Consider the following 13,572-nt stretch of genomic DNA (forward strand, 5'->3'; position numbering starts at 1 on the left):
TCCTTGAAACCCATTGCCTGATTTTTCCAAACCATTTATCCTTGAAACCCATTCCACGCCATCACCATTGCGGTTAAAAAATGGCGTCAATACCTTCTCGGGCATCCTTTTGTCATATACACCGATCACTAGAGCCTCAAGGAATTGCTTACCCAAGTTGTGCAAACACCAAAACAACAGGTTTACCTTGCCAAACTTATGGGTTATGACTACTCCATTCAATACAAATCCGGTAAAACCAATGTTGTTGTTGATGCCCTCTCCCGGCTTCTAGAGACACCCTCAGGTATGATTCTTTCCCTTTCTATGCCTAATTTTATTTTTCTAGAGCATCTTAAACTAGCATTGACTGCTTGTGAAAATTTCAACAACCTTTTAACCACCATACAAACAGCCCCTTCATCAGTCCCTGACTACAAAATAAACAATGGCCTTATAATGTACAAGGATCGCATTTGGTTAGACCCTAAACTGCCTTTCCGTTTCACTATCTTAGAGGAATTTCACAGTTCTCCAATAGGTGGTCACATGGGCATCACCAAAACTCTAGCCCGCCTAAAAGCTAATTTTTATTTGGTGGGCATGGATAAAGATGTTCAGGAATTCATTTCCCACTGTTTCACTTGCCAACAGATAAAATATGAAACAAAGAAAACTTGTCCCTTGATTTCATAATAGGCTTACCCAAATCCAACAACCATACCGCCATCCTTGTAGTGGTCGATCGCTTTTCCAAAGGCGTCCACCTTGCACCTCTCCACCCCAACTATACTACTCATAGTGTAGGCCACTACCTTCTTTGATACTACTTGCAAACTCCATGGTATACCAAGAAGCCTAGTCTCCGATAGAGACCCATTATTCATTAGTAAATTTTGGAAAGAACTCTTTAACATTTGCGGCACTAAACTCCGCATGAGCACAGCCTATCACCCGAAAACCGACGGTCAAACAGAAGTCATTAACCGTGTGTTAGAACAATACTTGCGATCCTTTGTCCACCACAAAACTTCCCTCTGGTCTAAATTCCTTCCCCTGGCTAAATGGTCATACAACACTTCAAAACACTCATCCACTGCTTTTCACCCTTCCACCTTACCTATGGAAAAGAACCTCCCTCCATCCCTCAGTATTTACAAGGTTCATCCCACGTTGAAGCCGTCGACGATTGGTTGCAGAACCGTCAAGCTTTAATCCTCAAGCTTCGCCAAAACCTTCTCAAGACACAAGAAAAAAATGAAGTTTTATGCTGATAAGAAACGCAGACCAGTTACATTTGAAGTTGGACAATCAGTTTATGTGCGTCTCTGCCCATATCGACAGACCTCTACTACTAATTAGGCCTACACCAAACTGTCCAAGAGATTTTATGGTCCATACCGCATTCTGGAACGTATCGGACCAGTTGCTTATCGTCTTGAATTACCTCCGTCGTCCAAAATTCATCTGGTATTCCATTCATCATTACTTAAGCTTCACAAGGGCCCCCTGCCCTTATCGGCTACTTTGCCTCCAACTGTTGTGGACAACAAACCGGTGGTCGAACCACTTACTTTTCTTGATCACAAGCTCGATTCATCCACCGACCCACCAACACCAATGGTTCTGGTTCAATGGGCTGGCTTACCTCTTGAAGACGCCAGCTGGGAATCCTTAGAATCTCTGCAGCAAATCTATCACCTTGAGGACAAGGTGAGTCTTTCAGATGGGGGTGATGTTAGCACAACAATCACTGAAGCCCAATCCAGCAACAGGCCCAAGAGGCCCATCAACAAACCTGCTCACCTCAAGGACTTTGTCTAATGTGGCTGCTTAAAAAGAATAATATCAAAAGTTTCTAGAATTTTTTTTTCAATAATTGTATTGGATTCCTTTTTTATTCGCTGGCACTAGGCCGTTAGAATTTCCTGAATTTTAGCAACTATCTTGTACTGGCCATCAGCATCATACACTGTGGCTATATAACTTATGAGATGATGAATAAACGACAAGCAGAAAATTTATCTTTATCCCTTTTCTCAATTTCTTAAGGAGGATAGCCTTGTCCTACTAATTCAAGGAGTAAAACCTAACATGTGATTTGTGAAGTTTAGGAACATGAATATATGGTCCTTAAATTGAATTGAGAATTTGGAGATTTTAATTTTTTTAGTTTAGAAGGAGATGGAAGAGAACATAATATAGAGATTGATGTTATTTGGAGGTAAATTTGAGTAGAAATTGATTTTGGTTTAAGAAAAAAGACGATGAACATATGAAGATGGACTTTGTCTAACATGCACAAGTGATGCACATGGTGCATGGTGCACAAGTTAACGATATCATTATAACGAATACAAATTTTACAAAATCCACTGTTAGATTGATAGTTTATATCATATAGATCATCCGTGTCAAATTTTAAAAAAATTGAAAATAATTTGATATGTTATTGAGATCCATCAAGATTAACGGTATGTGTCTCAAGATGAACTTGTGCACCATGCACCATATGTATCCATCAAAATAATTTTTCTCTTACAAATATAATTTCAGATCTGACCAAGACTTTACCGCTATTGGTGACAGCGAAATTAGTGATTTAGATCTCCAAGATACCAATTCATGAGTAAGAAGGAATGTTCTTGAAGATGGAAAGAATTTTGATAGTTTCAGTGGAGAGGTAGAAGAGGAATTAGGGTTCGATGGTAAGAAAGGAAAATGGAAAACTTAATTTTGCTTTTGATGATTATTAATTTATTATGATATGATATGATGCTTATAAAATAAAAAAAGACATCAAACTTAGCTTCGGCCATGTAGAGGCTAAATCTATTTTGCCTAACATTCAGCCTCCACTTTGTCAATATAATACGAAAAAATAATTATAAATTGTATTTCATCTCTAGCGTAGGCAAGGCTGACGCTAAACTGGCTCTAGTAATGTCGGTGTCGGGGGCCGACGCTAAAATGCGACGCTATTTTGCTGTTTTCTAGTAGTGATGTTAGAATTGGCCTTGAAGATGATTTGAATTTTATGAGTTTTACTAGGACGGAGATGAAGGCTGCTTTGTCCCTTGATGTTAGACGCTCTTCACTTATCGACCAAAATATTTTAAAAAATGAAAAGAAAAAAAAAGGACTTATATGTGCGCGTCAGTAAAGATAAAAGGACTTAAATAAGAAAAAATATATAAAGAACGCAAGTGTTAAAAATAAATACGATAAATGATTCATAGTATAATTTTTTCTAATTTTAATTATTAAATTTATTTTACAGAATAATAATTGTGTTGTAGAGATGTACTCCTAAGAAGAAGAAAAAATCAGAAGATACTATCCCCTGTATTTGTGTTCTGGACTGGGTCTAAGGACATGTCCAAATTCACTCCTGCTAAGACGTCGAGGACGGTCCAATAAGGACAAGGCCTCGTCCTTCCACACATGGACACGTGGTCATCAGAGCATATCCACTCCCCTTGATACGTGCACGTAGAACAACTCAATTAGGATGAGGGCAAAATAACAGCCTCTCCCTCCATCGAAGGAGAAATCCTAGCAGTCACTCTTAATAGGCTGCTCAACATTGCCCATTAAGATGACCATTGGCCCAGCGCCGGAGGATGTATAAATATTCTTCTCTATGTAACGCCCCGATTTTTAGAATATATTTTATTAGGTTATTTTTATTCATTTATTTAATTATCTCTTTATGTTTTGCTATTTTCTGGTTTTGTGTGTTTGTGGGGTACTTTAAGGGTAAGTATGATAGTGGAATTTTTAATAGTTAGTAATTAGCAAGAGTTAAGAATTTATGTAACTTAAGAGACGGACTAATTAGTATATTTATTCATTTCATTTAGTTAGTATAGAAAATAGAAATAAGAAATTATAATAATAGAATTTTTAGTAAAGTGAATTTAGAATTTTAGAAAATAAAATTAGAAGAGAATAAGTTGTTAGAAGTTAGAACGAATAAACATAGTTTTAATTTTCATTGAAAGGTTTTAATCCTTGAGTGGTGTCCTAAATGGGTTACTTTTGAGAAGTTGATGATCTATGAGGTTGGTCATCTAATGTCTGTTGTTTAATCCTTGAGTGGTGTCCTAAATGGGTTACTGACATAGAGATGGCCTATCATGTGCTTATTGAATGTGGTGATAGTTTAAATGAAGTACATGCTAGGATAGAAAATGTGTCTGTGATAGTCTTATTAGAAAATAGTTTAGTAGAATTAATTTGAGCAATTAACAACTTGAGAGTTAGGATTAATTGGTGATGAGGGTGTTTGAGTGACTTTTTTCACTAGAAAAGATTGTATTTTAATAAAATAAAACTCTTATATATGTTCATACAAACAAACTTAACTAATAATTCTGGTCTTCTCTATTTTTATATGTTCATTATGCAGTATGGTAGTTACAAGGATAAGATAATCAAGGAGCCTAGATCTATTTATGTGCCATCCATACTTACTCTTACTACTACTATACGTTGCACCATGTAGATAGTATTTTCCTTTAACCACTTCAGAAATTCATTTTTCTTTTATTAATTCTTCTGATTCTGAATCCATCTAAGACGTATATTAGAACTTGATTCTTTCCCCTTTAAAATAGTGAGTCGCTCTTGAGGTTGGCATGTCGACGTCTCTTCTGATACTAGTAACATGGGGGAAATTCATCTAGTTTTATTTTCAACTTCTTTTAACTCATAAATACCTTATTTGGGAACTTTGATGTATTATTTGTTAAGAATAATTCAAAGTTAGTTAAAATTGAGTTAGTTTGGTTGTTGCAAAAGCTGTTACTTGCTTTACAAGTAAAACAGAATTAGTTAGTGTGTAGGTTAGTTAGTTGAGTTAACTGCTATGTTAATAAGTAACCATAGTTGGTTAATGCTAACTCATTGGTTTTGTGTATAAAAACCATACTACACCATTGTAAAGATACACCAATTGATCATTAATGAAATTAACCCCTTTTTCTCTCATTCTTTCTCACAATTAGTTCATTCACATTCATCCATTCATTGTTCATAGTTCTAACAAACTGGTATCTAGAGCCTCAAGGTTCGTGGCATTAAAGAATTGATCAAGATTCACTGCAATTTGATCAATTAACTCAGGAAGAAGATGACAAGCCAACTAGAAACACTCAGCAACAGTTTTGGTGGAAAATTGCCAATTCTTGATGCAAGTAATTGGGATCGATGGAATAAGCAAATGAAAGTGATATTTGGGTTTCAAGAAGTACAAGATGTGATTGAAACTGCTATCACTGAATTAGCAGCAGATGCAACAGACAATCAGAGGAATGCACATCGTGCATTGAAGAAAAAAGATTTCAAAGCAATGTTCTTCATTCATCAATGTGTTGATTTGGTGAATTTCCAGAAGATTGAGAATGCAACATCAGCTAAGGAATGTTGGGACATTCTTGAGAAAGCACACTCAGGGAATGAGAAGCTGAAGCAGGTTAGATTACAAACTTGGAAAAGAAAATTTGAACTGCTGCAGATGGAAAACAATGAAAGCATTGCAGATTACTTTAACAAGATCACAAACATCACAAATCAGATGAAGAGCTGTGGTGATACTTGTGACAATCAAACCATTGTTGGTAAGGTTATGAGAACTTTATCTCCTAAGTTTGATTATATCACTGTTGCAATAATGGAAACCAAAGATTTGTCAACATTGACATTGGATGAATTACAATGTACACTGGAGTCTCATGAACAAAGAATCATGGAAAGAACAAAAGATAGGGCCACTGATCAAGCATTGCAAGCTCATGCAGAAAAGAAAGGCAATGGCAAGTGGAAGGGGAAAGATAAGTCCAAGAAGAACAATAGTTCACAAGATAACTCAAAGAAAAACAATGATCAAGCTGAATCTTCATCTCAAGGCACTGCATCAAATCAAGATAAGAAGGGGAAGTTCAATTTGAAGAACATACAGTGCTATAATTGCCAGAAGTTTGGTCACTTTGCAAAAGATTGCAGAGGCAAGAAGGTTCCAAGGTATGGAGGAAAGAATAAGGCTGATGCACATATTGCTCAGGAAGATAGTGACTCAGAGGTTGATCCAACATTGTACATGGCAACCATTACAGATATTGAAGATGATCAAGAACATTGGTATCTTGACACAGGTTGCAGCAATCACATGACAAGTCATAGAGATTGGCTAATCAACTTCAACAGTTCATCAAAAACTAAAATAAGGTTTGCAGACAATAGAACAATTCCAGCTGAAGGAGTAGGTGATGTATTGATCAAAGGCAAGAAAGGAAATCAAGCCATCATCACTGGTGTTCTATATGTACCAGACATGAAAACAAATTTACTAAGCATGGGACAGTTACTAGAGAAGGGATTCATTATGCATATGGAGAATAACATCATGGAAGTGTATGATTCTCAGAACAACACTATTCTGAGAGCCCCTCTATCTCAGAATAGAACATTCCAAGTCACCTTGACTGCAAATCAATCCAAATGTCTGGCTACAATAAAGATCAATGACCAAGCATGGTTATGGCATCTGAGGTATGGTCATCTGAACTTCAAAAGCTTGAGTTATCTGCAAAACAATGAACTGGTCAATGGATTATGTAACGACCCGATTTTTAGTAAATCGATATTTTATATATATGCATATATTTTGGGTTAGTGTTAAATATTTATTTACGCGACCTATAATTATTTATCGCGAACATAAGTTTGTGAGCGAAACCTTTGTCGTGTTAGTGGGCTTTGGGCGTGTGATAGGAGCTTAATGGGCCTAAGCCATTGGGCTTGGTTCATGACAATAGAGAGTGGTATAAGTACCAAGTCAAACCAAGGAATAGTATCACAATTCATTTTTCATGAGAAGTTAGAGTTTGTAAGCTTAGAAGCAAAGCAAGAACCCTAGGAGAGCAAGAAGAAGAACACGAGCAAGGAGAAGAGATTTAGAGGCCAAGAATCATCATTCAATCTAAGGTGAGAGTGGTTAAGCATAAGCTTGGGTGATCCAAGAGAGGGGAGGTGTCTAGCCTCCATTCCCAAACTCTCTCATCCTATTTCTTTGGGGTTTGGGTGAAATTTCTTTATCATAAACATGTCTTTTCATCTTAGTATGCTTAATGAACATCTAGGAGGGAATATGTATATGTTTGATGATGGTTTTGCATGTTTATGCAACTTTGCTTATTTTGCAAGAAATTGACATGATTTTGTATGTGTGATGTGTTTTGGTGTTTGTGAATGTTAATACATGTATATATGTATGGTATATACATGATTCATCACTTGTTATGCATTTATAACATGTTATAATGTATTTTGGATAGATTTGAGTGTTAAACCGCCTTATTGAAACTCAAGAACAGATATTTTTCTGGTGTAGTTCGCTAAGCGACCAGGAGTTCGCTGTAGCGAACATGTTCGCTGAAGCTCGCCAATGCTCGCCATGAGCAGGTGACTTCCTGGTGAGGTTCGCCAAGTCTCGCTAAGCCCTCGCTTAGCGAAGGCCTCTGCGACAGCAATTTTGTTAATGTTTGTAAAGTGTGTGTATCCATGTATTTGGTTTCGTTTTGGTTTGGAATTATTATATGTTTAATAATTGTGTTGTGTGATGGCATTTATATAAAATGTCAAAGAAGTATATGTATGTTTGTATATCGGGTTGTCCGATAAAGAAGAATATCAGTTTGTCTGATAAAGAAGTTTAATGGATTATGTTATCCATGTAATGAGCAGTAGCTTCGTGCTAAGTGATTATCATATGTTTGGTAAATGCATGGCATTCATAAACTCATGCATTACTTAGGGATATCAGACTTGTCTGATAAAGAAGGATATTGGACTTGTCCAATAAAGAAGAATATCAATGGTAAGTTCCTTGATAAAGAAGATGGTACCACATGCATTAGTCGTGTCTAGGTTGGCATGACATTGAATGTTTGGCATTAGTCGCATTTGAGTAAATGTGCAATTATGTGTTATGTGTTATGTGAGTTCTTTGTGTTGTCCGAGACGACGTGAAACTATCTGGTTGTGTATTTGTGTTATGTGTTATCTGGTGTATTGCTTATTGAGGCATGTGTGTGAGTTAGTAATACGTGATAGGTTGAATATAGGTGCGTTTCTATATTCGTATGTATGTGATTATGTTTACTAACTCTCTACCTATTTGTTATGTGCTGGACCTTTGGGGGTTCAGGTATTTAGGTCGAGGTCTCGTTGAGCTTTAGCTGCAGATCGTTTTGGTGTGGAGCACTTTTGTGAGGAGCTAGTGTAGGCTACCTTTGTATAGCTTTGTTAAGTTTAGTTTGGTTGTGATGTATATTAGTGCTCTGGTATTTGTAACATCGAGTCGGGGATCGTTTGTATTCCGTCGTATATCGATGCGAACATCTTAACTTATGTTATATGTAGATGATTTATCTTTTGAACTATTTTGTTAAATCCTTTATTTAAATGTTTTCCGCTGCGACGTTTCGTGTCATGTGCACGATCGTTTTATAAAATGTTTTCCGTAGCGCTCCGGCTACTTATCTTTAAAAAGTTTTTAAGATCACGTTTTTAAGGGTAGTTAGTTCGGGGTGTTACAATAGTGGTATCAGAGCAGGTCGGTTCATGTGAGCCATTAGGATTTTCTTTCTCTTGTATGAAGCATGTGTTGGGTACACTGTTAATACATTCTAACGTCGAGTTGTGATTCGTTCAGGAATCATGGCTGCTGCTAGGACCAACGCTCAGATTGCACAAGCTTTGACTGCTTTGACTACATTGGTGGTAAGGGATAATGACCCGGGAAGGGATAGTGAGAAAAGATTGGAAAGGTTTATGTCGCATAAACCGACTCTGTTTACCGGGGGCTATAACCCGGAGGGGGCTATCAAGTGGCTAGACGAGGTTGAGATCATCTTTGAAGCAATGTGATGTTCTGAGGAGAACAAGACTACTTTGGGAACTTATGCCCTTAGAGAGGAGGCAATCGTTTGGTGGAGGAATGTGAGACTCAGGATAGGAGTGGACGGTGTTGCTATCGTTTGGGAAACTTTCAAAAGGGAATTTTTAAGGAAGTACTTTCCGGCTGATGTGAAGAATAAGAAAGTGATCGAGTTCATGGAGCTCAAGCAAGGAAATTTATCGGTCGCCGAGTATACGGCTAAGTTTGAAGCTTTGTGTGTGTTTAGTCCACACTACAACACGGTGGAAGCCGAAGAGGATAAGTGTGTCAAGTTCGAGAGTGGACTTCGTCCGGATATCAAGCTTTTGATTGGATTTTCTGAAATCAGGGATTTTCCGACCTTTATGACCAAGGCAAGGATTTGTGATGAAGATAGCAAAGCCAAGACCAACTACTATAAGGTTCTGAATGATAGGAAAGGAAAAGGTTTGGATCGCGGTAAGCCGTATGAGAACAAGGGCAATGGAAGTGGAAAGAAGAAGCAAGGAAGTGGAAGTTGTTACAAATGTGGAGAGCGGGGTCATATGTCATATGATTGCCCGAGGAAAAGCGACAAGTGTTTCAATTGTGGACAGTTTGGGCACAAGGCCGATGCTTGTCGGGTGAAAGTGTTTTGTTTCAATTGTGGCGAGGAAGGTCACAAGAGTCCGGTATGCAAGAAACCGAAGATGCCGCGTTGAGGGTTCGTTCTCTGTTTTATCTCTTAGGTAATTTCGAGGGCGAAATTCTTTTAAGGGGGGTAGAGTTGTAACGACCCGATTTTTAGTAAATCGATATTTTATATATATGCATATATTTTGGGTTAGTGTTAAATATTTATTTACGCGACCTATAATTATTTATCGCGAACATAAGTTTGTGAGCGAAACCTTTGTCGTGTTAGTGGGCTTTGGGCGTGTGATAGGAGCTTAATGGGCCTAAGCCATTGGGCTTGGTTCATGACAATAGAGAGTGGTATAAGTACCAAGTCAAACCAAGGAATAGTATCACAATTCATTTTTCATGAGAAGTTAGAGTTTGTAAGCTTAGAAGCAAAGCAAGAACCCTAGGAGAGCAAGAAGAAGAACACGAGCAAGGAGAAGAGATTTAGAGGCCAAGAATCATCATTCAATCTAAGGTGAGAGTGGTTAAGCATAAGCTTGGGTGATCCAAGAGAGGGGAGGTGTCTAGCCTCCATTCCCAAACTCTCTCATCCTATTTCTTTGGGGTTTGGGTGAAATTTCTTTATCATAAACATGTCTTTTCATCTTAGTATGCTTAATGAACATCTAGGAGGGAATATGTATATGTTTGATGATGGTTTTGCATGTTTATGCAACTTTGCTTATTTTGCAAGAAATTGGCATGATTTTGTATGTGTGATGTGTTTTGGTGTTTGTGAATGTTAATACATGTATATATGTATGGTATATACATGATTCATCACTTGTTATGCATTTATAACATGTTATAATGTATTTTGGATAGATTTGAGTGTTAAACCGCCTTATTGAAACTCAAGAACAGATATTTTTCTGGTGTAGTTCGCTAAGCGACCAGGAGTTCGCTGTAGCGAACATGTTCGCTGAAGCTCGCCAATGCTCGCCATGAGCAGGTGACTTCCTGGTGAGGTTCGCCAAGTCTCGCTAAGCCCTCGCTTAGCGAAGGCCTCTGCGACAGCAATTTTGTTAATGTTTGTAAAGTGTGTGTATCCATGTATTTGGTTTCGTTTTGGTTTGGAATTATTATATGTTTAATAATTGTGTTGTGTGATGGCATTTATATAAAATGTCAAAGAAGTATATGTATGTTTGTATATCGGGTTGTCCGATAAAGAAGAATATCAGTTTGTCTGATAAAGAAGTTTAATGGATTATGTTATCCATGTAATGAGCAGTAGCTTCGTGCTAAGTGATTATCATATGTTTGGTAAATGCATGGCATTCATAAACTCATGCATTACTTAGGGATATCAGACTTGTCTGATAAAGAAGGATATTGGACTTGTCCAATAAAGAAGAATATCAATGGTAAGTTCCTTGATAAAGAAGATGGTACCACATGCATTAGTCGTGTCTAGGTTGGCATGACATTGAATGTTTGGCATTAGTCGCATTTGAGTAAATGTGCAATTATGTGTTATGTGTTATGTGAGTTCTTTGTGTTGTCCGAGACGACGTGAAACTATCTGGTTGTGTATTTGTGTTATGTGTTATCTGGTGTATTGCTTATTGAGGCATGTGTGTGAGTTAGTAATACGTGATAGGTTGAATATAGGTGCGTTTCTATATTCGTATGTATGTGATTATGTTTACTAACTCTCTACCTATTTGTTATGTGCTGGACCTTTGGGGGTTCAGGTATTTAGGTCGAGGTCTCGTTGAGCTTTAGCTGCAGATCGTTTTGGTGTGGAGCACTTTTGTGAGGAGCTAGTGTAGGCTACCTTTGTATAGCTTTGTTAAGTTTAGTTTGGTTGTGATGTATATTAGTGCTCTGGTATTTGTAACATCGAGTCGGGGATCGTTTGTATTCCGTCGTATATCGATGCGAAACTTATGTTATATGTAGATGATTTATCTTTTGAACTATTTTGTTAAATCCTTTATTTAAATGTTTTCCGCTGCGACGTTTCGTGTCATGTGCACGATCGTTTTATAAAATGTTTTCCGTAGCGCTCCGACTACTTATCTTTAAAAAGTTTTTAAGATCACGTTTTTAAGGGTAGTTAGTTCGGGGTGTTACAGATTACCTGCAATTAAGATCCCTAGAGATCTATGTCAACATTGCTTGTTAGGCAAGCAAGCAAGAAAGTCTTTTGTCAATGATATTGCAATGAGAGCTAAGCAGGTACTTAATGTAGTATATACAGATGTATGTGGTCCATTTGACACACTATCTTTAGGAGGAAACAGGTACTTTGTATCATTCATTGATGAATTCAGCAGAATGGTGTGGATTCACTTAATGAAAAGCAAAGATGAAGTGCTTCAGAATTTTAAGTCATTCAAACTGTTAGTTGAAAAGCAATCAGAAAAGAAGATTAAAATTCTAAGAAGTGATGGTGGTGGTGAGTACACCTCAAATGAATTCAAGACATTTTGTTCAGAAAATGGAATTCAGCATGAAATAATAGCTCCATACACTCCTCAACACAATGGAATGGCTGAAAGGAGGAATAGAACTATAATGAACATGACCAGATGCATGTTAAGAGAAAAGAATCTACCTCACAGCTTTTGGGGTGAAGCTGTAGTTACAGCCTGCTATGTTCTGAACAGATGTCCTACAAAACAAAACCGGAAGCAATTTGGTCAGGTCACACACCATCAGTGAAGCATCTTAGGGTATTTGGATGTCTTTGTCATAGACACATACCAGATCAAAAGAGGAAGAAACTTGATGATAAAAGTGAAATGATGATCATGATAGGATATCACACTGCAGGTGCCTATAAACTCTACAATCCAATCACAAAAAAGGTAACCAGCAGTAGAGATGTCACTTTTGAAGAAGATAAGAGCTGGGATTGGAATGGAAATACAACACCAGATAAAAAGTATGTTCCATTTCAGTTACTTGATGAAGAAGCAACTGAAGAAAACACTATGCTAACACCTCCAACAACTGCAACTGAGCCAGTTGCACTAAGAAGATCAGAAAGAGGAGGTATCCCAAACAGAAATCTGCAAGGGTATGAAACAATCCCAGATGACATGATCACACCAGATGGTGATATAGTGCATTTTGCATTATATGTAGACACTGAGCCCTTGACATATCAACAAGCAACAAAATATGAAGAATGGAGGGGAGCAATGGAGGAAGAAATAGCCTCAATTGAAAAGAACAACACATGGAACTTGGTCCATCTGCCTGCAAACAAGAGGCCTATAGCAGTCAAATGGATATACAAATTGAAATACCTACCTGATGGCACTATAGCAAAGTACAAAGCACGATTGGTTGCCAAAGGATTCCTACAGAAACAAGGTATTGACTTTACTGAAATCTTTGCACCTGTGGCAAGGATTGAAACTGTGAGACTAGTAGTTGCTATTGCAAATCACTTTGACTGGGAATTTGTTCAATTGGATGTCAAGTCTGCATTTCTCAATGGCAAACTTGAGGAGGAAGTATACATTGAACAACCTCAGGGTTTCATAGTTAAAGGAAAGGAAGATCACGTGTTGAAGCTGAACAAAGCATTGTATGGCCTAAAACAAGCACCAAGAGCTTGGAACATGAGAATAGATGAGTTTCTTAGCAAAAATGGATACTCAAAATGCACTGTTGAACATGGAATCTATGTCAAAGGTACATCACAGAATAGACTTTGCATAGTGTGTCTATATGTTGATGACTTACTGATAACTGGCAGTAGTAAAGATGAAGTTAAGAAGCTGACAAGTCTGCTAAGCTCAGAATTTGACATGACCAATTTAGGAGGTTTGAAATATTTTCTTGGGCTGGAATTCACTAAGACAAGCAGTGGTATGCTGATACATCAGAGGAAGTATGCTTCAGATATACTAAAGAGATTCAACATGATGGATTGTAATCCAGCCAACACTCCAATGGAAACTGCATCAAATTTGAATGCTGATGATGAAGGCAAATCTGTGAATAGTACTCACTATAAACAGATGGTAGGA

This window comes from Trifolium pratense, linkage group LG5 (assembly GCF_020283565.1).
Source record: "Trifolium pratense cultivar HEN17-A07 linkage group LG5, ARS_RC_1.1, whole genome shotgun sequence".
Taxonomy (NCBI): domain Eukaryota; kingdom Viridiplantae; phylum Streptophyta; class Magnoliopsida; order Fabales; family Fabaceae; genus Trifolium; species Trifolium pratense.